This window comes from Perognathus longimembris, chromosome 9, assembly GCF_023159225.1.
Source record: "Perognathus longimembris pacificus isolate PPM17 chromosome 9, ASM2315922v1, whole genome shotgun sequence".
Classification (NCBI taxonomy): domain Eukaryota; kingdom Metazoa; phylum Chordata; class Mammalia; order Rodentia; family Heteromyidae; genus Perognathus; species Perognathus longimembris.
The window spans coordinates 66691577-66713782 of NC_063169.1; the positions used below are offsets into that span (position 1 = coordinate 66691577).

The 22206-nt window shown below is 41.6% G+C and overlaps 1 protein-coding gene and 1 long non-coding RNA gene across 6 annotated transcripts in view; both read left to right on the forward strand.

Moving 5' to 3' along the window:
- LOC125357437 overlaps positions 1 to 17661 on the forward strand; it is a 28039-nt gene extending 10378 nt beyond the window's left edge. The window contains exon 3 of the long non-coding RNA XR_007212154.1: positions 16020 to 17661. This is a non-coding gene — a long non-coding RNA (uncharacterized LOC125357437). The remainder of the gene's footprint in view (positions 1 to 16019) is intronic.
- Arid1b (AT-rich interaction domain 1B) overlaps positions 1 to 22206 on the forward strand; it is a 309189-nt gene that overhangs the window by 184097 nt on the left and 102886 nt on the right. The window lies entirely within an intron of this gene.

Sequence of the window (22206 nt, forward strand, 5' to 3'; positions counted from 1 at the left end):
GCCTTTGATATATCAAAAACAAGTATATGATGACCAAGTGCTGCTAGCATAATAGGAGTTCCATTCATGCTAGATCAAATATTCTGTCTGGTAGATAGCAGATAATAGCTATACTGGCTGCAGAGTATCTGTCCACAGAGCCCATGGTGCAGAAACATTGGCCTTAGCCCACTGCCGGAGACACACACACAGAGCGCAGGGGACTGTAATGCACTACATTTCAGACCCACTTTGGCTAGATTTTGTTCCATCTTGTAAAATGGTGTTGGACTCAAACATGGCCTTCAGATGGTATGGATTTCATAAGAGGCTTTTTAAGGGACCGTGGAGTGAATGCTGGAAGCAAGCTTATTTACTTGCAAAATTTGGAATTACCTCCCATCCTTTTCTCTGGGGATGTTAGTTTGGCATTAATTTTTGAGGACTACATATTCTAATAATAACAAAAATGCACATCTATCCCCTCCTTCAAACACTTGTTCATCAGGGTGTGCATGTACAATTGGAGACATATTTCTGAGCTTGCCTGCAAAAATCTTTAGCCTAGAGTTGCTGTGACCATATTAATAATCATCAAACTGCTGAAGATTTTTAGTAAGAAGAAGCAAAGAGACGCTTTTAGAGATGACAGGGTCTGGTATTGATTGTGCTTGTTTTAGGGTGTCTCTAAGTGCCAACTTTTAAAGCCAGCTTGGTTTCTTCCTATGGTGAAGGCTCTCCTCCCCCTGACTTAAATTTGGCCTCTTCCCAAGCTATGTCAATTTTTTTCAAGTCAGTTGAGAATGTCAAAGTGGCTGGTGTTGAAAGAGCCAATATGTTAGAAGATACTTAAAGCCAAGTGGAACATTTGTCTAAATTAAAGAATATATTAAAATGTGATTTTTTAAAAATCAAGATTTGGGGACAAGCCTGTGGAATTAATGCTTACATGCCAGATGTACTTCTGATAAATACTTGTAAAAGATATTCTCTAATAAGCAAGAAAATTGCCACTTTCAGTTGAAATAACACATCCTGTGTGTATATTCACAAAAGTATGCCAATAAAAATACATGCTGAGTTCTTGAAAGTATAATGCAAATAACAACTTGTAGTATAACTTAAAATATAACAAGTGTGGAAGCAAGAAAAAGTTGGGGACTATTAGTTTTGACTCTGATCTTCTCATATTGGCCTTTTGATCTTGAACTATCACTCTAGTGTATTCACATATATTGAAGGACTGAATTTGTGGTTGAACGTATTCAAAAGGAATATACATCATCACTTGTTTGATTTATAGCCATAATAGCCTATTCTTTTACTTGTCCTGAATTCCATTGGTATCTCTACTGCTGCTGCCTTGCCAAGCTAAGGATTTTGCCATATCTAAGCCATTCATCTCACGGGCAGCAGGCCAGTGGTTGTCGTTGTCTAGCCCAGTGTACTGGCCACTGTGCCAGCAAGGCCTCCTGCCTGTGCAGACACGGGACTCGCGCTAGGCCAGAGTTCTGTCTCTGTCCAAAGCACATCTCAAGTGTTGCTGGCCAGTTTGCTGCTGCCATGTGTACGGCCTTAGATGGACACATGAGAAGGAGTGGCCGGTGGGAGGAAGGGGGAAATCCATGGAGTTGTGGTCCTCAGGACCACAATTGAACTAGTTTCTCCAGTTCTCAGGAAGCCGAGAGCTCAGGGTCGGCTGTTTGAAGCCAGCCTGAGCAGAAAAGTTCATTTGGCTCCATCTCTAAAACAGTGAAGAAAAAGCCAGGCTAGAAGCATGACTCACGTGGCCGAGCTCCAGCCAAGCGCGATCTCTCCAGTCACAAATGGAAAGCCAGGTGAGCTCCTCCCAGTGTTGAAGGTCCTCTTGCCCTCTGCCCAGTACCTCCAAGAGCCTCAACTCCAGCAACACCAAAAAGAAGGGAAAAGAAGTTTCTCTTCACTTCCCTCTACCACCTCACAAATTAAATTGTATTTCAGAATGACATTTCTTTTGAGGGGGGAAAAAGAGATGAAAAATAAAATAGCAAATAATATGAATACATGTTACTTAAAATGACACTGATATGGGCTTACATTGGATATTAAATACTAAACAGTAAAATTACAAGAAAAATTCAGAGGCATCCCAAAAACATCTAGAAGTTGTTTGTTTACTTATTGTGTCTGAAGTTTGTAACTTATTCCAAATTTCTCAGTGTATACTCTTAATTTTGTTTCAATGTAGTCATCTTAATAACTATGCTTACTATCATCATCAATTTAAGAAATTAAATTCTCTTGCCGTATAAGTGAAAGCAGTTGTTTGTTTAATTTTAAAAATGTTACCTGTATATAGGAAGACATTGAGAAATCTTGATTTTCGGGATGCAGGAAGTATTCATTTTCCATGTGGGCTTGGGAAAAGGTGCAGTTTTGATAGTAAATGACACTAATATTTTGTGGTCTTATAGTCTTAGCTATACATAGAACATTTGTGACATCATCCTTAGAAATGACCTTTTTGTTTTCCAGTTGATGGTGGGACGTGGGAGATGCTATTTAGTAGCATATACCAGTGTGCACACTTGGGCAGTAAGCGCTTCCTGACGGGTGTGCAAGCATTCTGTTCTCTTCCATAGGATGCACAGAGAAGTTAACCTCTCTGAAGGATAAGTTCTAAAAGGAAGGAAATGGAGATCTGCCAGGCTTGTTGGCGGGAGTCACGGACAAGAGCAAGGCCTGTCTGAACTGCCACTCAGTTTCTATTCTGTGCGTTTGCAGGGCTGGTGATTAGAGTGGCTTTCGCCCAATTATGCTGTGATTATTCTGCTGCACTGTAATTGACTGGGGAGATATGCTAATACCTGTCATTTGGGATGATAAAAGATGAGCGGGGGACGCAATGCATTATTTAGCTGGCTGTGTGATAGATGAGGGATGCGCAGAGTGCTTTAATTGCTGAGAAGAGAGGTTAAGCTGAACGAACGGATGAATTAGAAATGAGTTTTTTTATGGCTGTGGAAAAGTGAAATAAAGGAAAATCTGCCTTAAACTAAAGCAGCAGATAGAAATGAATACGAGGGGGCTAGATCTCCCTGGCAGCCTGCTTTATCAGTTTAAATACAAACGAAAGGTGTAGTGTAGAGTTTCATAAATAATAATTAGAGCAGAACTATACGATAGAGTCCCATATTAAGCAAGAATTTGCAAGAAATTGCTTTTATTTTGGATGACAATATTTGTGATTTTTCACCTCTTAAATCCACACATTTGGCTTGTGCTGCAATCCTAGTGTACAGCCTTTCTGCGTCTGTACCTTCCAGTTGTAAGCCTTGAGGCATCTTGATTACTTGTGCCTGTGTATCTTTCGATAGATGGCAGAAGGGAAAGACAAGAAAAAATGAATATTTATGATTCCTGAAGAACATAATAATATAATTAGTGAGAGAGTGCGCAGATAATTCATGAGTGACAGGAGCCAACTCAGGTACTGGTGCAGCCTCATGTGCCGGTTCGCTGTTGGTCCTGTGGAGAAGAATTCACGACTACATCTCCCTCTTCATATTGTTTACCTTTTTCACAGTCACCTGTATTCCTCTACCCATATTTCACAAAACTATTGAAAATATTTTGTGGGTTTTTTTGTTTTACACAGTGTCCAGTTGACAGGAAGTCATTTAGAAGAGGTATTGGGACAGGAGTCTGTAGAAACAGCATTAAACACTGAAGGGGGAGGCCTTGCACACACTGTCCTTGTCCAGACGCATCATACTTCGCCAAAGCACTGGAGGAAAATGTCCCCAAGTGTGCTGTTTTCTCTTGCGGAGGAGGCAATGAGAGCACAGGTTGGATAGCAGAAAACTTGCACTTTTGTGAGATGAAGACTACCCTGCGTGCATCTGTCCATATTGTTGAGTTATCTCCAGATAACCAAGCCTCTCAGAGCCCTTTGGAGATATTTTGCATGGCAGCATCGCATAGCTTGCAGCGTTAGTTTAATGGCCCCAGCCTTGTCTAGAGCCCAGCATGCCTAATGGACTGGATGTTTGTTACCTGTGGACAGATGCTGCCTCTGCTACTCCAGGTTACATTTTATTGGAACTGATGACTTAATTGGCACCTGCTTTTGAACATTTTTTCTGAAACATAGCGAGTTTCCTTATACATACTTTCTTTCAGTGCCCTTGGAATTCCAAAATTGTGTCTTAAAACACCTTGTGGGACAAAATAGATGTTATAAGGAAGGCAAGAAACAGATGGCTTCAAGGAATTAAATATTAAATGGACAAAGCTATGACAATCACAGCATATTACATCAAAAAGTAGCAGTTCTTAAAAACTGATTTACCCCAATTGAAAGTGCCATGTTTTAGAATGCAAAGTAACTGCTGTGAAAAAATATGAGTATTTCTTGTCAGTATAAAAAGGAGAAGTGCTGATCCTGTTTACTTTTCTACTTTTACTGCTTATTCTTTTTTCTTTCCTATTGTACAACTTTCTGAATCTTGATAGTATTTTCTGCTTGATGTAGAAATGATTTATTCTTGAGATCCTTCGTTTGAAAGGTTTGCTTTATTTTAAATGGGCAAACAAAATAATGCCTGTAACTTTTTGTTGTTTACTTGCTACATTATTTCTCATGTAAATGGGCATCTATGCAATTTGATAACCGAGATCTGTATATCACCATTCTTTGCCTTTGACTAAGTTCTTCTCTTGAAAATGCAGTATCCTAAAACTGATTTCTAAGCAGGAGACCGTGGAAAACTAACCTCCTTACATTTCTTTACTATCATTACTTTAATATCATTGAAAGTCCTCAAGGTTTAATTAAGACTGTTTTGTTGGGGCTGGGGATATAGCCTAGTGGCAAGAGTGCCTGCCTCAGATACACGAGGCCCTAGGTTCGATTCCCCAGCACCACATATACAGAAAACGGCCAGAAGCGGCGCTGTGGCTCCAAGTGGCAGAGTGCTAGCCTTGAGCGGGAAGAAGCCAGGGACAGTGCTCAGGCCCTGAGTCCAAGGCCCAGGACTGGCCAAAAAAAAAAAAAGACTGTTTTGTTGGGTTATTTTTGTGATAGCTGACATTGCCGTTAAAAAATAATATATGATGATATCATCTTATAGTAAAAATGTAAACGTGATGGTAAAATGATAGTAGTGTTCGCACTGGGAACATGAGGAATTAGTCTAGCTTTGTCACGTTCCCCGTGCAGGAAGTGATGCTCTTGGGAATGTTGGCCCGGAAGAGTGACACGTCTGTCTCCTTCTCCACCGGCGCTGCTGCTCTGTGTCTGCTTAAGTGGTTCTTGCCTAATGAGGTACTCTGGGGCTCAGCGGGCACTCTGGGCTGTGAAAGTCCAGCCTGTGCTTTCTTGGGGACAGCACTAGTACAGGGGGTGGATGATCAGGTTGGCTGAAGTGTGGTAGTCATTAAGAAATAGCACAGGCATTGAGATGGGGCCATGGCCCAAGTGGTAGAGCGCCTACCCAGCCAGCACAGGGCACTGAGTTTCAACGCCAGCCCAGTCCTCTCCAGAAATGACACGTGTATTACATTTTAGCACACAACGCAAAGGAATATGTCTATGTGTCTCCCTTCTGCAGCCTTCTGTCTCATTCTCAGGAGTCAGCGGATGGCCTTTCTCTACATCCTCTTTATAGTTTCATGTGCTTCCACTTCTGGTTCCATGTTTTCTTTAGTTTGCAAGCTGGAGGGGTATGGGGTTGATGTATGCTTGGGATGGCAGAGCAGCAGCAAGACTTTGCATGGCCTTGTCTTGATAACCAGTGCCACCAGTGAGTGCACCAGTGGAGGAGCATTGGGAAGCCTGTGACGCGCCCTTTCACTGATTTCCTTAAGAGGCAACAGTAACATTTTCCTTCTACTTAAAGCCAGGCTTTCAGCCATGTGCACTGTTGAAAGTACAGGTCATTAATCAGTCAACTAGAGAGTAATCAGTCTTACTTCGTGGGTTTTGTTTTCAGGTTTTCCTTCCTATCTAATAGGTCCTGTTGTTGGTATCTTTTGTGGGCTTTGTCTTTAAATTTGCCTATAGAGATTGTACAAAATAACCTTTAGAATAGCCATTCAGAATCTCAAGATCCTCTCCCCCCCCCCCCCCCCGCCCCCCATCAGTACTAAGGTTTGGATCCCAGCCTCATGCCTTCCAGGCAAATGTTCTGTCACTTGAGCTGCATCCCCAGCCCTTTTGTTTTAGTGTTTATTTTGAGATAGAAGCCACTAGCTTTGCTCAGATGGCTTCCTGCTTCGCCTAACTCTAGCAGCTGGCATTACAGGCACACTATACTAGCCTTAGTTTCAAAATCTCTGCTTTTAAAAAAATGACAAAAATGTTAAAGCCTCTGGGCTTCATTGTAACCATCTTTTCCTTGCAGTATGCATGTATGGGGGCTTGAACTCAGGGCCTGGAGGTCATCAGTAGACTGCCTTCTCGTCTCCACAGTGGCATTATGTCAGGAGTGTTCTTTGTCCTGTTCCTAGTCTCTGTCACCCTCACAGAGGAGATGGTGCGGCGAGTGTGCCCATGGAGAACGCCCTCGAATTCTGCTGCCCAAAGCCAATGATTCATGTTTGCTGTCAGATCTCAAGGCTACAGAGTAGGTGTTTTTCCTACATGCACTTGAATTTTTTTTAATTGGAAATTGGGGTAAATGAAAGTGGATATACTAGAATATATTCTACTGACCATGGAAAATAGCTGATTGGCCTGTTTAAGGGAACTGGAGCAGTCTGTCAGGACGGCAGTTTCCTTTGTGTGCCGAGCCTCTGAGGGTTGCTCTTGAGGCACCTGTCAGTCCTCACTGGAGACCGTTCCTGGGTGGTGAAGTTCTTGGGGTGGGCGGAGGACTCTGCTCCGCAGGCCCGGTGCTTTTGCGGAAGGGTTCTGGTGCTCTCTTAGTCTCTCCTCCCAGTAGTTGTGGTGGCTGTGATCTTAAGAATCTCCGCATGCATGCCAAAAATAGAGAATGAAGTCTGATTACATTTAGAGACTTGAAATGGTAAGAAAAAAAAATGTGTTAACAATGTTTTTGAAAAACATCGTTTTGAAGCAAGGCATGATGGTGCATACCCACCATTACCACGATAGTAATCCAGCTGTAGTTCAAGGCCAGCCGAAATATACAGTAAACCCTTTCTCAAAACAAACAGTAAAAATAACCATTACTTTGATGTTCAATTTTGACTCATCATTTTTGGAGGTTAAAAAAAATCTAAATAACGATATTCTTTTCTTCAAGTGTTATGAATGATTCGCAGATATAACACAGCATATAAAAAAATCCAAATTAACCATGTGCCGGTGGCTCATAACTGTGCTCCTAGCCACTGAGGAGGCTAAGATGGGGGGAGGGTCGTGGTTTGAAACCAGCCCAGGCAGCAAAGAGTGAGAGATTCCACCTCCAGTTAACCAGGGAAAAGCCAAGCTACAGATGTTGTAGCTCCAGTGGTAAAACTCTGGGAGAGCTAGTAAGTTGAGCAAAGTCAAGTGTCTGAGTTTAAAATCTGGTATTTGAAAGGAAAAAAAGTAAGAACTCATTGGTCCTTTCCAAATTGTTTTACTTATTCTTTTACAAATATCCAGGTATTTTGAATTTATCTTTGCCAACATCTGATTCCTTTTAGATTTATTCTAGAAAAGAAAAAACATATTTAAGTGGAACTTCTATGGGTTTGATTTTAGTTCTTTTGCTGACGGAATTCCAGAGCTCAAATGTAAGGGACATAATGGAAATCTAATAACTTGTAGTATCCAGATTTTGAAAATGTGTCAAAAGTTAAAATGTAATGAATAGTTACTGTACTTGGCTGTAGACTGAAATAGAAGCTTAGAAGGCTTTGTTGTAGATAAGGTTGATTATGTCAGCAACTTGCTCTAGATTCTACTCTAATATTCCAGACGAATTACTAATGCTGGCATGAGTTGTTTCTCTTGTAGAACTTTTGGCATTCTGATGGAATATCGTATGGGTCTGCTTTTCTGAGGGAATCGGTGTGATCACATGGTTATCTGTAAAGTTTAAGATACTCAGTGCCGTGGCATGACAAGACAAACTCCCACCACACACGCCAGCCTAAGCTTCTGTTCTGTCTATCTGATCTTGCTCTAGCCCGGCCTAACCCAGCCCAGCTCTGCCTGCCCCGCCCCACCCAGCCTTGCCCTGCAGTGTAGTACTGGGAAGTGAAGATGCACTTTGATGTCCACCTGAATGATGACAGGCTTTTCTGTCAAGTGTCACCAGCAACCATTTCTTGATGGCATGGTGTTGGTCAGGAAGAGTGAGCTGACTGGACATGTGGCCTGTCGTTCACAGATGCTTGTCTCCTGCGCAAGGTCTAAGACATGGCCAGCTCCCTTATAAACATGGGACCCAGGTGCATGTGGTTAGTGGTTAGGGTGTTTTAAAAAATGCCAGGGAGAAAGTAAGGTGTGGTCTCTGAGGCACTGGAGGGGGTGGATTTGACTTCATTCTCTGGAAGATGAGAGCAACTGAACAGAATGAAAGGCTAATCTGGCTTTGTACCAAAGGCTTGGAGGACAATGAGATACTGGGCCTGACTGTTTGTGATAAGTTAAAACCAAAGGTGCTTCAGCTTGGCCGTGTTGTTGTGATATAAAACAGTGTGATCATTAGTCAATAATGGCACAAGAAAAGACTATAGACACAATGCATTGAGAAATGTGGAAGCCCCTGGAAAATTCATTTATATAAATGGAAGTTTGACCTCCTCACATTCATTTTATATTGATATCAGGAATAGGAGAAACTGATAAGATTACTCCATTTCCTTGAAAGCTGATAATATGGTTTTGAATCAGCCAGATTGTGTCATGGCACTTAAGGATATAGTTTGGAAGTACACATTTGGTGTTGTGCTTTCCTGCGCTAGACCTTTATGAACATAGCGCATTTCTCTGTAAACACTCAGTGCTGTGCAGGAGAATCTGAAGTTTGTTAAAGGTAGCTTCTGATTCACTTTAATGGCTATTAGTACATTGGGAGAAGAGTTCATTCTGCTGTTTCATAGATGTTTTCTGAAAGTAAAGACTAGTTCACATGCTCATTAATTACTGTCAGTGGTCAGGGCTTGTGCGGAAAGCTGTGTTCTTGTATTGCGTATCAAGATCTGATTGACCCTTAGTTCCTTAGGTTTCCAGGTTCCACTGCCCAGCTTGAGAGGAGACCCCTCACCTGGCCTGGGAAACATGGTGGCCAGGGAGTCCTATCTGGGTATTGGTCATTCTGCTTTTGTCTGCATGGTTCAGGATTCACAAATTGATATCTGTAAAGGCATAAGCCGAAATCTACATTTTTCTATTTCTCTCCCCGGATTCAGAAACCCCACTATGCTGTCTTAGCACAGATGCACAACCCTGCCCTGCCGTTTGTTTAGGACATGCCCGCTTACGGTCTCTCATTTTTTATTCCATCCTTAGAAGACGACATGAGATGCACATTTGGTGTGGGGAAGACAAGGAGGAAGAAGGTGGAGTGGCCTAATCAGCATCAGCTCTGTCCTTTCCCAGAGAACTTGCTCATGTGGGCAGCATGTCAGGAGGAAGTGGATTATTCCTGGCAGGGCACTTGAATCTCTAATTACCGGATTCCTGGCCTAATTGCAATTACCTGGACACCCGGTAGGCAGGGTGAACTTGTGGCAAAGAATGTAATTAGTGAAACAGGAACTTTGCTGCCAGCTCCCTGTCTAGATACCAACGCTAAACAGAGCACTGGTATGTCCACCTCTGTAAAGACAGTCCTTCAGCTGATACAGACAGTTCTTAAAGTAAATTGCACTTGTGTGCCTGAGCTCTGAATCCAGGAAACAACTGTGATGTGAAAGCAGAGGCTGTTGAGTCTCCTGCGCAAGCAAGGCATGTGGGTTTCCTTTTAAGAGTCATCTTAAGATCATCTGGAAGAAAGGCATTTACTGATCACTTATTACCAATTCTCACATTGCACATGATTACTGAGGGTAAAATTCTAAGGTCTGTAGTCATTGGAATTGAAAAATAATTTTCCAGTATTCAGTTGTTCCGATAGTTTCTCTCATAAACTATTTTTTTGTTAAGGACTAATTTCCCAACAAGGAACTTGCCACTTAGCTCACACGTGGATATAAAATTATTTCAGAGCATTTTAATAGCCTTAAAGGCATGATCTGAGAGATGTATTTTTCTGTTTCTCCTCTCCTTTTCTCCTGGGATTCGGCATCCCTGCCACACGGCCTTAGTACAGGTGCATGTCCTGTCGTGCTGTGGCCTTGTGCTAGGACTTACCTCCTACGGTTTACCATTCCGCATCTCAGCACCTGCTGTTTCTCCTCTTCAGCTTCCCCGAGCTCTGTCCTTCCTTCCCATCTCAACATGTTCCTTGTCCACGCCAAGGTTAATTTTGCCCATCTATGGTTAGTTAACTCACAAATGATCTTCTACAGCTTCTTCCCCATGGCGCTGCTGGGCCTGTTCATTTTCAGCCTACTTGAAGAAGAATATTACAGAGTTGGATTCTCCTCTTCTGCCCTCAACCCCGTCTGCCGCAGAAGCCTGTAGAGGCCCTGCCGGCGGCCTGTGCGCTCTGGCTCGCCTCTGTGGGCTCTTTATTCAGGCCGTCCCCTCAACCGGGACTATCTTGTTTACTTTTTAGCATAGTATAATTCCTTTTAATCCTTTCATGGTAATAAGAACATTATCTACTTGTGTATCTTTTTGCATACATTTAACCATGTTTTTATTTGATGGCAGTAAATTAAGAGCATGATGTCTAGAACCTGGCTGTATGTACATATGCATTTGCCAGCTGTTGAGTAACGGCGACAGAGTAGCAGACTTGGACCTGGTTGCGCATTGCTTATAGGCAGTACCTAATGGTGCCTAGCACACCAGGTGCCCTCTTTGTGGTGTTGCCAAATCCGTCCCACAGGTGGCTGAAGCAGTAAATATTCCCATCTCACAGGAAAGATAGCAGAAGCACCAAGTGGTGAGACCACCTCGCAACACCACACAGCCGGTGAGATAGGCGTTTGGCAGAGATATTTCAACTCCTAGTTCTTTCACCTTTTACCATCTTAGAGTTGCCAGGCTTAAAGTGGGGGGTTGTAGGGAGGAAAACAGATTGAATTTTTTAAAAATGAATAAATTTTAGCCCAAATATCTCATAGCACATTCTGTGATTAAAACTTATTGTGTCCCTGAAATAGAAATTTCACAGATTCCAGTATTGTCCCTGGTGACCCTAACCCATACACACAGAATACCCACCATGCCAATCTTTCAATGGCACATAGGAACAGAAGAGGGGGCAGCTGCTTCAGCCCTTTCTGGCCTTCATCACAACATAGAAGAATACTTGGTTTTGTTTTTTATCGATTCCAGTGAAGGACATAGTCTCTACGCCAGCAGCATGTTGTCAGTGAGCATGCTTTCATGGTGAACTCTTCCAGCAGCTAGCAAGCACTGGGCGTGCAATGGGGCGGGGGGGGGGGTGTGTGTGTGTGAATAAATACAGGCAGCTCTACAGGTAGGAGTGTGGGCATTTCTACTTTGGGGATGTTTAACAAAGCACTTACGCCACAGTTAATCTACAAATCCTACTACAAATCTACCACACTAGGTTATTTTTCCCTTTGTTATTTTGGTTCTTTCCCCTGTTAATCGTGGACTTGAATTTGTTGTTGTTTCATTAGATTCGTTTTTTTGAGACAGGGTCATACTCTGTAACTCCAGGCTGGCCTTGAACTTGTGAATCTACCTAGATCAACCTGGGATTGCACCATTCCAAGCTCTGAGTTTGGTTTGAAAACTCTTGATTATTCCTAGAAAGTATGAGGCCGGAGCATCAATAAGAGACTGGCATGGCAGTCAGACCAGCCCTCTCTGCAGATGTTGCTCCCCTTGGGATGTTTGTTGTTTTCTACAAAGCATCTATTAATCTGATAATGTCATAAATATATTTCAAAGAATTAGATTCTATGATGTCAAATGATGATTATCTGTACCATTCATATCCTAGGATTTGCAGAAGTTGAAGGATATTTCATATAGTGGTTTTCTTTTTTCTTGGCATCTTTAAATTTTATCAGATTACAGTCTAGTGCCAAAATACAGGGCAGCCACTGACTAGTACAGGTGGATGAGTCATTTCTTTCAAGCCAATGGGAAATAGAGGATCAGAATAGAAAGAGGTAGAGAACTAACATTTCCTGGATGAGCTATTGGTGCTTTCCAGTATACATTCTCTATGGTAAATGGCTTGAACTCGTGTCCTGGTCTTATGCTCTTACTCTACTGCTCTGCATCTCTAACCGGGCATTTTTCCTACTTAATTGGAAATAGAGTCTCAAAGACTTTTCTGCCCACCTGGCTTTGAGCTGCCTTCTACTTGTCACATTAAAAAGCAGAATGAAACACTGAGGGGCTATACTGTTATGGTCATATAGAAACATTCTTCTTGGCATTTCTTCTGTTTTAATTTTTACTCTTCCGGCCCTTCTCTCATGAGTTCTTGTAACCCAGTCCAAAGTCAAGTCAAAGGAAAACCACGATGACCGGTGGATACTAGAAAAGTCTTCTAAATGCTTCCTTATATATATTAGCCTGAGGATTGCCATACCCCATTTCCCCCACCCCCTTTCCCGCTAGACGGAATGAAAGGTACTTGAAATGGCTCTGGCCTGAGCTGGTCCCCAGTGGTAAGTGCGTGGCGGGCACAGCCTCCAAAGGGGGGTGAGGCCCTTGCACCCCTCCTTGTGTCCCTTCCTGTCCCATTGTCTCTCCTCGCCTTAGCTTCAGCTCTCTCCTCGCCCTCTGTGTTTTAGGTGACGATCCCCTCTGTCTCTTCCCATCTATACAGAACAGAGGAAGCCATAGGTCTTCTGTCTTCATTAGGAACCTGCAGCAATTCTGAAACAGCGGTCTACCTACAAGTTCAAAGAGAGCTTTTGTGCCACTTCAGCCTATATTCTGCCGGCTTATTGTACTTAACCCAAACATTGGGAATAGTTTCACTGGTGTATGTGAAAGAAAAAAGTAATGGTTATATATAAAGATTATTAAGCATCATTTATTCATATTTGGGGAAATTTCTCTCCAATTCCCTACACCCTTGTAACCTTCAAAGTCATGAGGAAAATGGTTAAAAAAAATCAAATTAGTGGAAGTTGAAGGAAAATCTGAGAGAAATAAAAAGTGCTATCAAATATAATACTTCTAAAGATAATAAAGCAAAATTATTTTTTCTCCTTATAGCTGGAACTACTTTGATTCTGGATATCACTGATTCTGTGCTTTAATGGGACACAACACTTAATACATATATACACCTATGTGCTTTTTCGTGTAAGTGATACCATGATCTAAAACTTTAATTTTCATTTCAGAAAGGACCACCTTTGTGATAGTCATTTTCAGTAAATCAAGCACGGCTTGTGTCACCCCTTGATCTGATGGGCATGTTGGTCTTTGACCTAGTACAGGTAAATTAATCCACCAGGGAAATAATTATGAGACTGGAATAGTAGTAGTATAGGATCAAAGGCCAAACTATTAACTGCCCTAAAGAACAGTTGTTCAAATTAGATTGCTTTTCTGAAAGCAAGCCATAGTTTGTGGAGTATTGTAAAGACAATATTAGTGCTAAACTATGAGGATGAATTAGAGATCAGGGAGATGGCTGGTTTATGTCTTCCTGGGTCATGACAAGTTACCATGCTGCCCTTGTTTTGGTCAGTTTTGGTTTGTTTTGATTTTGGTGCTGAAACTGGAGCTTGAACCTTCAGTGTCTTGTGCTCTCGCTTGGCTTCTTTGCTTAAGGCTGGAATGCTACCATTTGAGCCACACTTCCACTTCCTAATGGTCAGTTTTATAAATGAAAATCATATGGAAGTGTAAAAGAAATACACCCATCCATCTGTGACTTGATCCAATTTCTCGTAGTGAACACACTTGTTTGTACTAGGCACAGTATCTCTAGCCTATCATCTTAGATACTTGGGAACAGAGCATTGGGGGAAGGGGGGCACACAGGTCATAATAGTCTGGGAGACCCTCTGTCAACCAGTGGCTTGCTATCGTAGCATGCATCATCCTCACATCTCAAATAAGCACAAATAGAGCCATTACAGCCCAGGCCAGCCCTAACAGGGTAACCTGAGAGCCTTCCTTGAAAGAAACTAACACAAAAAGGAGCTGAAGGTATGGCTCATGTGGAAGAGTACCTGCCCAGCATGCATGAGTCTCTTGACCCCCACAATTGTGTGATCACAGCTCACTTAAGAAACACGAGCAGGATGCCCTCTTCTACCCCTTTTGAGTCATTCACCAGCCGATCCTCAGCTCCAGCCATTGAGGGCAGGCTCTGTCCTGAGGATAAGCAGGTGATACTTGAAACTCCGCCATCATGAGTGGCCAGCCACTCGTTAGTAGTATGGCTACAGAAAGCAATCTGATTTCCGTACTTTGACATGTTAGAACGACGTACAAAACTTACTTAAGGAGTTTCTATTCCTTCATAAAGCTGTTCTTTCTATTGCATTGAACATTAGTTAAAATTGCAGAAAGGAAGAAAAGCTATAGTTCAGTTCCTCTCAATTTTGTTTTTTCCTTCTTTCTTACAACTGCTCTTTTCTGAGAACTGTTTATAACCCTAGGATTTTACATTGTTTTCTGACAATTAAATATAAAACATTATTTGCATTGGTTTTTAAAAATCCCCTATGAAAGCCTAAATTTCTTAATAGAAGTCTTAAATCTTAGTGACATTTTAAGCTAAATCTTAATCATGCTTATAGAACAGTAATGTGGCCTTTTACCACATTTCTTATATATACCTGAGTTTCAAGTGGTCTTTTTAATACCACAGAACGAAGCCCACTTGGGTCCTTTGCTAAGACACTGGCAGTGTTTCCCCATTTTCTGCCCCAGTAGGGCATCTGAGAGCTAATTGCAGTGGGAAAGATGTCTTTCTCCATCGAGACAGAACTAAGAATTTTTTTCCAGGAGATGAAGATCGTACTCAGATCCATTCTACACATCAATGAACCTCATGGAAAACCCTATAATAGAGTATAGGATTTTTTCGTATTCTTTCCTCTAGGGAGAGAGTGGGAATAAGAACAAGAGGAAAAAGACACATTAAAAAGTCAGATGGCAGGGCTGGGGATATGGCCTAGTGGCAAGAGTGCTTGTCTCATATACATGAAGCCCTTGGTTTAATTCCCCAGCACCACATATACAGAAAATAGCCAGAGGTGGCGCTGTGGCTCAAGTGGCAGAGTGCTAGCCTTGAGCAAAAAAGAAGCCAGGGACAGTGTTCAGGCCCTGAGTCCAAGGTTCAGGACTGGCAAAAAATGTATAAATAAATAAATAATAAAATAAAAAGTCAGATGGCTAGACTGAAATCATGGTCCAGCCCTTGAGCCTTCTCAGTCCATTTCCATGTCTGTAGAACACAGCCTTTCCTACTGCACACTCTAGGAATGGTTTGGGTAAAAAGACGTTAACAGTAGATTATCATTTATTGTCTTCTCCCTAATTTCCAAGCAGTTTTCCAAGGGTTCTCTTTTATATTGCTATGACGAAGATTTAGCAATGAGGAAATGGAGATGTAGTTATGTGTTGTGGTTAAGGCTGAGGGACTAGTGTAAGTAGAAATAAACACCATATACTATGGCTACCCAACCAGCCATGATGGCTCCTCTATTGCCAACCTCGGAGGACAAGTGGGGCTCCACACTGACCTGCTATGCCCTTCACTAAGCAGGAGGCTCCTGCCCTCTCCCCAGTGTCCCAGAAGAGGGCTCCATTTCCCCCCATAGACAGCAGGTAGCCCAGCGGGCTGCAGCTGCCCAGGGGGCCTTGTTGTTCTGCCAGGGTGCCTCCCACTCCGAGGTGTATGTGGCGTTTCCGTACCATTCATCCAGTTTAAAGTCTTCAATAATCCCCATTACTCCTTGGATCCACCCAAAGCTTAGCCTGCTTTTCCTGCTTGGTCTCCCACATGTTCGTCTGTTTGCTCATTATTCCATCCAGAAAGTGCATGTGCTTTCCTGTCTTGTTCCCTTTATTTATTTATTATTATTTTATTATGCCAGTCCTAGGGCTTGAATCTCAGGGCCTGTGTGCCCTCCCTCAGCTTTTTTGCACAAGGCTAGTGCCCAACCACTTGAGTCATCATTCCACTCTGGCTTTTCTCCTCCTTTTTCCGTCCTCCACTGTAACTGTGACTGCCCAGGACCAGCTTTTCCGAAGGTATTGTTCATTTCCCAAGTGACTGTTGTCAGGAACTTAAATTTTGTTTATGCTGTACCCCATATGTTTAAGATACTTCTCAGCTCAGGGCTCTATAAAATAAACTGTTCATCGCATAGCACAGTTGCACCAGAGATGCATTGGAGGTTGAAAACTGTGCTAGATCACAGAAGGTACACTTCATGGATTATGATTTCACAAAATAGCCCGTCTCCACAGCTTGGTTCTCTTATAGTTCACTCTTGTGGATCCTGGGGGAAGTCAGCAAACAGAACGAAAAAATACTGATGCTTTATCAATTTTAGCAAAGTTACTAGCATTCATTATAAAAGGCATTTAACATATTGCTGTTTAGACTCCTTTTGAGCTTAATTTCAAATCCCGTTGTTGAATTGGAGTTGGGCATCCTGCCCAGCCCAGGTAGGCCTGCTAAGGAGACCTGTATTTTCTGTCTGTGACATGTGAGTCAGTTGTCCTCAGGTGTATCACTTTATAGCCTCTTAGTTTATGGCCTGCGTGTGACAGCTGTTGTGACTCACCTACAAGGAGACAGAATGAATACATTTGCACGTTCCAGAAATTGGAGAGCTAGAGGAATTATGGTGTGAAGCATACCAAAAGTAGAAATTAAAGAATGAAGACCAATCTGCAGTCACTAGTGTATTGAATTGTATTCTACTTTTGTGCATACTACAATATGCCTGTTGTGTAGTTGTACAGCTATGCTCTCTTACCATTTATATCCTTATCTACTGAATGAAATAAGAGTTTGAGATAGTCATCTATTAGATGCATGTTCCAAAATGATCACTATTAGAAATATGCCCTCTACCAGGGGTGTGCATATTCATCTACATGTGTACAGAAAGCGCGCACACACCACTTGCTCTTTGAAATGAACTACCAATTTCCATACTGTTGTTGAGGTAATGAGTATACCTATAAAAACTGCGTTGCAACGTACGTAACCAGTGTTCACAGACCCCATGCTAGTTCTCATGTCAGTCTGGCCCCACTGGACCTGTTTCGCCTTCAACAAACACAGGGTAGAAATGCAGGTTTACCATGGTTTGTTTCAGTTCTGGAAATTCTATACAATTCTCAACAGCTAGTGTCTTGTTACTCTTCCAAGGAAGTGAAATTTGGTCACATTTTAATATTTATCTTCTGCTGTGTTTTATGTGAAACACTGTGAAGACTCCTTTCTTTCTTACCTCAGTGTACACCCTTTAACATCTGATCATCTAAGAATTGATTGTTTCATTCAGTTAATATGCTTGGTTCATTTTTTGTGTACTATGCATGTCCATAGTGTCCAAGTCCATTGGACTTGTCTTTGGCTGTTTATCACTTGACAACATGTTGAGTAGCAAGTTGCTGAAGATTGTGTCTGGCCTAACATTGTTGGCCAGGGCTACCTGGTTGGTGATAGATTTGCTTATCAATACAATTTCGTTAGGTGTTTGTTGCCCATTGCCACTCTAGTACCTCAACTTCCTGCAGGTAGGCCACAGTTAATGCAATCACTGAGCTGATTGTGTATTCTTGTGAAACTTGCTTCTCTAGCACTGGGACATTAGGTTTGGCTGTTTCTTACCACTCTTGGGTGTTTAAACTGTTCCTTTGTCATTACTTGTGTTGCTTTTATCCATGGTGTTTTGTTATTCAGGGGCAATCCTGTTTGAAAGCTGAGAGCATGGACTATTTGCCAGGGTCTAAAGCAAATATGGAGAATTTTCTCTGTAAAGAATTCAGCCTCAGCTTGACACTAATAGTCCTGAGTGGTAGGTAATGAGAGGCTTCAAGGCCTGAGAAGTAATTCCACAAACACACCTTTCCCTGTAACGGCACTTAACAGCCCAGCCTCTGTGGTGACGGGTAGGTAGGGAGTACCTGCCACCCCAGGAATAGTCGGGGTCTGCACCTGTGCTGTGTTCCCTGGGAACTTCACTTGTTCTCTCAAGGGGATGAGGCCGTTGATAGTTACAATTTTTAAAGACACCTGGATTGTAAAACAAAGTCCATTTCTATGTTGTTCCTCTTATAAGAGAAAAGGCTCATTTTCTTAATAGAGGATGGTAAGTAGGTCATTTGGCATGCTTTTGTATGCTCAAGAGTATGTTTTGCTATACTAAAGAAAAAAATTGGAAGTATGACAAAAGTTAGTACTCGGTTATCTCTGAATGGTGACATTGCTGATGATGTTTATTGTTTTCTGCCATAGTTCTAGTTTGCCAGCATAAAATACATTATTTCAAATTGTTGTTTTTGTAAACAATTTTTTTCATTGCTGAAAAACATATTTTTGTTTGAGTTAGTTTTGTTTGTTAAGTGAAATCAAGCTCAACAGATGCTTTTTCTATTGACTAAAATCTGTATTAGAAATATGAGAAGGTTGGAAATTCTCTGCTGTTCTTAAGATATGAGAACATAAATTTGAGAAGGAATTGAGATTTGTACTAAAACCTAAATCTTACCTTCCCTTAAGAGCTCAAAGATTTGCTTTATGCAAAAGATAGCATCCATCTCGTCAGGCCCAGTAATACATTCTTTCTTTCTAAATAGCTAAGTCAATTTCCCTTCATATTGCTAATATGCGTAGAGCTCCTTTTTTTTGTTACTTGTTAAAAATCTTGAGTAAAATAAAGTTAACACTAAATGTCACTTTCTAATTGCAGTAATGATTACACAGCTGCGCTTCGCTCACTGTATACCGCATGTCAGCATCAGTTAGGAGCTGGGCTTCGCTTCCTGCCAGCCCAGGCTTGTGCAGTCTTGCTGTGGGGAGGAGGCGGGGCGTCCTGTAGGTTGCTCCCCAGAGTATCAGGCCAGGAGGCCCATCAGCGTGCGGGGCAGGCGGGGAGCCTGTTCCGCCATTGGCTTGCAGTGCCTCTGTCCCTTCTGTCTGTGCGCTTGTTTATTTTCTTTCTTGTCAAGTGTTTTCCTTGGCTAGGTTAAGAATCATTTTATTTATGAGTATGTGAATTTTCTAGGAGGAACCCTTACACTTAAACGAACCTGTAAGAAGCCCATAGAAAAGCAAGTGCCTGCAGCGCTAATAATGAGACCTGACAAGGCATTCCTGCTGGGTTTATTTATGACCTTCTGCCTTTGTTAGCTCTTGTGAGAAATTCCTTTCTAACCATAACAATATTGTCGGAGTTTGGCACTGTACAGAGAAATCCTACAGAGCCCCAAGGCCCACAAATTGGCGCTCATTCAGCTCATAACAGATTGCTGGGCTTGTTGTACTTGTACATTTTTCCTTCCTCCTTCTTTTATTGAATTCTTGAGTTATTTTTACCAGTCTTTACATATGAGGTTTTTTTTAAAGGTATTCCCTTTATACTCAGAGCCAAAATTCATTTTACCCTTCATACAATGCCTCACCTACTTAACAGTATGGAGGAAAAGTCAGAAGAGGGCAGGATACAGAGAGGCAGGAAGAGACAGCTCAGTGGATGGACCGCGAAGGGTCCCACGCAGTCTGCTGCAAGCACATGGACTCTCGTGGAGCTCGTAAGTGGTCTCCTGGTTGTGTGGTCTCAACATATTCTGAGCTCAGAAGAACAAATTGACTTCATATCATAATCTCATTCTCCTTTTTCTCTAGCTTATTTGCTTTCACCTACTGTTTCCAAATGAAAGGGAGCTTTCAAATATCCATCCACAAAAACAGTTGTCTTTACAAATTGTAATTTTCTTTAAAAGTAATAGAAAATTGATCACATTAAACCTCAACCCTTAGAAAGAGACAGTTTATGAGATTGTTTCTTGTGGAATTGTTTTAGACCACAGAAGCTCTGTGGAACTGAGGCTGTGTTCATCACTGATGATTGATCCTGGTACATTGAGTTGCCAGCAGCGACAGAAGAACAATCTATTAAATTTAGATTCTTGATAGACAAGTGACTTGTCGTCTGAAAATCTTCATGTTCAAGATGCTAGTTTGAACCTCTGCGTAACACATTGAATTAAAAGTGCTTGTGGTTTGTATTTGTCTTCATGGGAAGGCTGAATTTTTGTCCAGCTTTATCTTGCCATTTCACTATCATATACTTTTGCCTTTTAATTTTTTTTCTGTGCCATTACTGGTATTTGAACTTGAGGGCCTTGCACTCATGCTTGGCAGTTTTGCTCAAGGCTAGCACTCTACCATTCGAACCACACTTCCACTCTCAGATTTTTGCTGGTTAATTGGAGATGACTCCCTTGGACTTTTCTGCCCAGACTGGCTTCTAACCACGATCCTCAGATCTGAGCTTCCTGAATAGCTAGGAATCCAGGCATGAGCCTTTTTTAAAATTATTATTATTTAGTGTTCATAAAAGTTTTACTATGCAGTTCAAGCTGGCCTCATACTCTTCATCTTCCTGACTCGGCCTCCCCAGTGCTGGGGTTACAGGCATGTACCACCATTCTCGGCTTTTCTTGTACTTTTTTGTTCGTTTGGATCTTGGTTCTTATCCCAGGGCTTGAACTCAGGGCCTTAGGCACTGTCCCTGAGGTTTCGTTTTGCTCAGGGATAGCACTACCACTTGAACCACAGCTCCACTTCTGGCTTTTTGGTGACTAGTTGGAGATAAGAGGCTCGTGGACTTTGCTGCCCTGGCTGGACTAACTCCTGGCCTCAGATCCCAGCTTGATAGCTAGGAGTAGCGAGGGTAACCCATGTGACTCATCGGCCGCCAGCTTCTTACTTGCATTATGCTTTACCACCCTTCCTGAAAATACAAATATGAGTTCCTTTTATTGCTACTTGGCTATTCTCATCTCTTTTAATTTAATTTGATTTTTATTGTCAAGGTGATGTACAGAGAGGTTACAATTACATACGTAAGGTAGTGAGTACATTTCTTGTCAAGCTTCTTACCTCCTCCCTCCTCATCTTTTAAATAGGCTTTAAAAAAACCAACACCTTTTTGAGTTGTCATTCAGTGAACACAGACAAATTGTGCTATGGCTATTATAAAATCTTCATGGTTCTCTCTTACACTACAAAAGTCCTTTGGCATTGGTGCAAGTAAGAAGGCACAAGTACTCCCAAATCTGACCATGCAAAGTGAGCACGGTTAGCATTTTCTTTAGCATCAGTCGATAGATCTTGAGCATTTAAAAAAAGAAAAGAAAAAAAAGCTCTGCATAGGCCAGGCACAAGTGGATCCTGCCTACAGTCCTGGCTGCTCAAGAAGCTAATATCTAACAATTGTAGTTTGAAGCTTGCCCAGGCAAACATTCTGTCTTCTATTCATCAGCAAAAAGGCAGAACTGGATGTGTGGCTCAAGTGCTAGAGTGCCAGCTGTGAGCAAAACAGCCAAGTGAGTTCTAGTTCTCTCTCTCTCTCTCTCTCTCTCTCACACACACACACACACACACACACACACACACAATCATAGTTTATACATACACAAATACTATTGGCATGCATGCATTTTATGTATCTGAGATTATGATCATTTCTGCTTCATTTTTACTTAGTCTTTTTAAATTAAATATGTAGCTTTTAGTGTACAGTATTTTACTATTATGTTTTAAAGGTTCTAACTACTAAATAGAATTTTAAGTGGTTTCTAGTTTTGCTATTCCATGCTTTTGTTTTCTTGCTATTTCCTATTAATTTATTTCCATACTTTGATACATTTAATCAAAATCATAATGACTATTTTTAAATTTTTAATCAAAAATATATTTCCATTTCCATTAAAATCTCAACCAACTTTACTTTTATTTGGTTTATCTTTATTATCATTGTCCTCAAATAGTTGTTCAAAAGGATTTCAATTTAACATGTTCATTTATGCAGAAATACATGTTTAATAAACACACACCTTCTATCATTCAGTATTCAGCTAATATTTAGTAAATGCATTCTTTAACTGATGTATCTGACCTCTTACAGACACAGGTCAATTTCTCAATGCCTGAGGGTATAATCCACCTGCGTGATGAAGCAGAATGATACAGAACACTC